Source organism: Sitophilus oryzae, unplaced genomic scaffold, assembly GCF_002938485.1.
Source record: "Sitophilus oryzae breed Bouriz unplaced genomic scaffold, Soryzae_2.0 scaffold_578_pilon_pilon, whole genome shotgun sequence".
NCBI lineage: Eukaryota > Metazoa > Arthropoda > Insecta > Coleoptera > Curculionidae > Sitophilus > Sitophilus oryzae.
In genome coordinates, this window is record NW_022147171.1 from 842,001 (window position 1) to 846,322 (window position 4,322).

General features: G+C 32.6%; 1 long non-coding RNA gene across 2 annotated transcripts; it reads left to right on the forward strand.

Moving 5' to 3' along the window:
- Positions 1 to 2,986: 2,986 nt before the first annotated feature.
- Positions 2,987 to 4,063, forward strand: LOC115887664. 2 transcript variants are annotated; one of them, XR_004051131.1, is made up of 4 exons: positions 2,987 to 2,996; positions 3,315 to 3,371; positions 3,466 to 3,534; positions 3,648 to 4,063. It is a non-coding gene; the product is annotated as an uncharacterized LOC115887664 (long non-coding RNA). The 2 variants fall into 2 exon arrangements; XR_004051130.1 differs by having other exon boundaries at positions 2,994 to 3,371.
- Positions 4,064 to 4,322: the final 259 nt, after the last annotated feature.

Sequence of the window (4,322 nt, forward strand, 5' to 3'; positions counted from 1 at the left end):
TCACGAGGCATACCAATTCTCAAAATTCTTATTTGGACCGCGTCCCATACGTACTCGATGGGGTTGAGGTCAGGAGATTGTGCCGGCCAGGGTAAGATGTTTAATTGATGAGCATTGATAAACTCACTTACCACTCTGGCTGTATGAGGCCGTGCATTGTCATGCATGAGAATGAAGTTTCTCCCAAAATCATTGGCATATGGTAACACGACAGGCTCAAGAACTAAATCACGATATGTAATTCTTGTTAGAAACCTTTATTAGAGCCTAACTGGACTCCTCCCCAGACCATAACTGTTCCACCTTGATAAAGGAGCACTTCCTGAACATGATCCAACCGAATAAGATTTCCCGGTTCTCTCCATACCCTAAGCCTACTCGAATCCGGATGAATTCCAAAGCGTGACTCATCCGTGAAGAGAACATTGGCCCATTGTTCATTCGACCACTGAACATGATCTTGAGCCCACAAATATCGTACCTCTCGATTTCCTCTCGTTAAGGGTTGAGCTCTCAAGGGGCGTCTGCTTCTTAAGTTGTCCTGGTGCGTCTGCTTCTTAAGGGTGCTGTAAGAGTCAGTCGGCGTCGAGCATTTAATTGTAAAAAATGATCTTGCTGAGAAGTAGTAATGCGATGTCGCCCTATGTGCCTTTTAGCAACATCACCACTTTCACGGTAGCGTGCACTTAATCGCGATATTACACTTTGCGTTGTATTTAATGCTCTTGCTACGTCGATTTGGCGCATTCCAGCTTCGAGCATACCCATGGCCCTTAGCATTTCGTCGCTGTTAAGATGTCTACGCTCCATAATGTCGTTTAATACTAAACAGAGTTATTTGAATGAATTCTGGCCAGTTATCAAAAAAACATAACCAGTACAGGTTAAATTCGAACAATTGATGCTAGGTGCTTTTTATACATTTGACAAAAAATGCACAAACACTTCTGCAAATATCCCAAATTTAGAAATAACTAGTGTGACTACTTCGTTTCAATCGAAGTAGAAAGAATCGGCCTACAAATATGTGGTTGTTTATTCAAAATATTTATTTTAACTTTAATAAAATGATATCCCTAGATTTTTCCGGTGTGTGTATTTAATGAAAAGCTATCGACTACAAGGTATATCAAAAATGTTTTGGTTTTGTTTTTTTTAACGCTTTTTAGAACAAAATGTTAAACAGAAAAATTGTAAGGAAGGTTAAGAAGCACGTTTTAAAATTACTGTAGAGTATACAGGATACATAAAAAAATGTTTGGATTTGTGATTGTTGTTCGGATATAACATATATTTTTAATGAGAATACTCTATTTTTATTTTATAATTAGATTCTACGTACAATTCGGTAACCTTTTTGTATATCGAAGGTCACAGTGCAGTAACTCGTATCATTTTTGATACGATTTTCCAGGAAATCTCCAAAACATACCCAATTTTACATTAAATTATTATATTTTTTTTTAAACGAATTATTATCTTATAGAGCCGAGATATCAATACTTTATTATCAAATGAAATATTTTGAATTATTTTTGTGAAAATATCGCAAAAATTGTTTTATAATTAATACGAGATCCTGCCTTGTGACCCTCGATATGATATATATTAAAATTAATAGATTTAGAGAAATGTTAGATTTCGATACGGTAAGAATTATCAGTGACGCAAAATTTGTAGATTCTATCAGAAAAAATGATAATACATACTTTTTTACTGGTGCGACTAATCCCAGTTTTACACTGCGCGTTTTTGTGGTTGCCGCAGAAACGCGCGGCACCGGCATCGACCATAAATAAACTACACAGAGCGTCTGCGCCAGTGTTTCTGCACAGAACAGATACAAATCAGAAATTTCACTTATGGGATTTCCGTTGTCAAGATTTTATTTTTTATGTTATATGCGCGCAGGCGGCACAAAACCATGCGCAAGGTTTTTGTGAGGTTGCCAAGGTAACCCATAATTCTCAGTACTTGAAAAATGTATTTTTATATTATAATCCCACGGCCACATTTCTTCACTCATTTAGCATTTCTTTCACGAAATAAGTGACGCAAGTATACAAGAATTACCGAATATACATAATTATGAGGAATTTGATATATTTGGAAAATTAAAATATGCCTAAAAATTAACATTATTATTACGAAAAACGCGCATGGCAACGTCCCTTGAGTGCAGCATTTTGCGACGTAGTACGAAATGTAACAAAAATTTACCTCATTTTCTGCACAAAAAAAGTTAAAAAATATTATCATTGAAATATTTAAACCAAAACAATTGAAATTGATTTTAGAATAAATAAAACCAACGGGCATCGTCAGTTTTGCACTCTATTTTGCTTTACTGCTAAATATAAAAAAATTATTATTGCAATGGTAATTAAAGATTCAGGAATTTCTTTGTTAAAATCTGACAACTGACAACGTTGCTCAACATTTCTAACCTAAAAATATGAATGTCATATGAACGGGCGGAAAAGTAAATTAACGGAAAAGTAAATTAAAATAATTTTAATTTACTTTGTGGTGTGTTTGTGATATTTTGTGACTATATTTGTTTGACAATTTTGTTTATAATGGGCCTTCGTTACTGCTGTGTTCCCGGCTGTTTAAGCAATACGGAGACTGATATGGGTCTTAGCTTCTTTTCATTCCCATTGGATCCAAAAAGGTACATAAATATTTTTTATCTACACAATAAGGAATGTTTCCTCTAGAATTTTAAACAATCTTGTAAGATTTTTTAGAAATTGTAAAGTTTTTGACAGACTCATGTATGTACAATCATCTATTAAATAACGAAAAATATTTTAATAAATTCTAGATGTTCTGAGTGGGTTAAGAACTGCAACAGGCATGCTTTTAGAGCAAAATCACCTATAGATTTGCATAGAGGGTATAGAGTTTGTGGAAAACACTTTCAACCTACCATGTTTGCGGGAATGTCTCAAAGCCGTCTAAAGAAATTTGCTGTTCCAACTTTTTGATGTCAGGTGGGTTCATAAGCATTGTTTTTCATTTTACTTGTAATTTTTTTCAAATCATCAGTTGCTTGTTTATCTGCACAATCGATTTATACACTTGCACAAACGAACATTTAAATAAACAAAAATAGTTTATAGATAGGCATTTAGAAAATCCAGTTTCAGTCTGTTCGTGGTGGTTCTGTGTAATATTTTCAATATTTTTATGACAAATACTATATTACTGAAAAACAAAAACTTTTGACAATAACATTTAGCTTTCAATTTTGCCTCTTAAAATTGTGTTTGTGTTATGCTCAAAAAAATTAAATAAATATATTTTTGTAGACAATTCCATGATGGAAGTTGAAGCTACTATTCCTGCTGTTCCTATTACATCTGAAGGTGAGTAAAATACTATTTTTTTTAACCTTTTAAACACAATGCAATAGGGTATAGAATTCCAGTTTTCAATAAATATTTTATTTTATGTTTTCAGCGGTTTCAGAATCTACTTCACCAGATGTAATTGCTATTCCATCAACATCCAAGGAAGTTACATCTGAAGGTGAGTAAAATACTATTACCTTTTAAACACAATGCTGAATATAAATCTGAACTGCCATACCGATATAGGGTATAGAATTCCAATTTTCAATAAATATTTTTTTATGTTTTCAGCTGTTTCGGAATCTACTTCACCAGATGTAATCGCTATTCCATCAACATCCAAGGAAGTTACATCTGAAGGTCAGTAAAATATTTTATAAACACAAGGCTGAATACAGGGTGGCGCACCTCATTCATCTTGGTTGATTATACGAAAACGTAAAGATATAGAAACAAAATATTTTATGGGTATATGTGGAAAGACAATGTACTTAATTTAAAATTATTTTAAAATGTACAGGGTGTGTCAGGACTAAGATCCATACCAAAGTTATATTTTTTCTTATGGAACACACGGTATTTTATTTCACTTTGGGATTCTTGGACATAAAATAAGGTATTTATTATAAGGGTTTAATATGTTTAAAAGGTTTGGTTTTTGAGATATTTAAATACATTTAAATATGCATGTTATAATAACAAAGTTTGTCAACATCCTGTACATTAATTTTTAAGAGTTAATTCTTGTGCTGACTTTGAAGCCAGAGAAATAAACTTTACTAAAAAAATGTATTGCATCCTTAAATGTATAGAGGGGTATCAAAAATTGCTGGTCTATTTTAAGTATTTACTTTACATAAAAACTTTGTTATTTCAAATACAACACTATGTATTTTTTAAAAGAAGTTGAAGCAGATTTTATTTTATATAGATATGTTTCTAAATACGATAGGTTCTTAAATACAG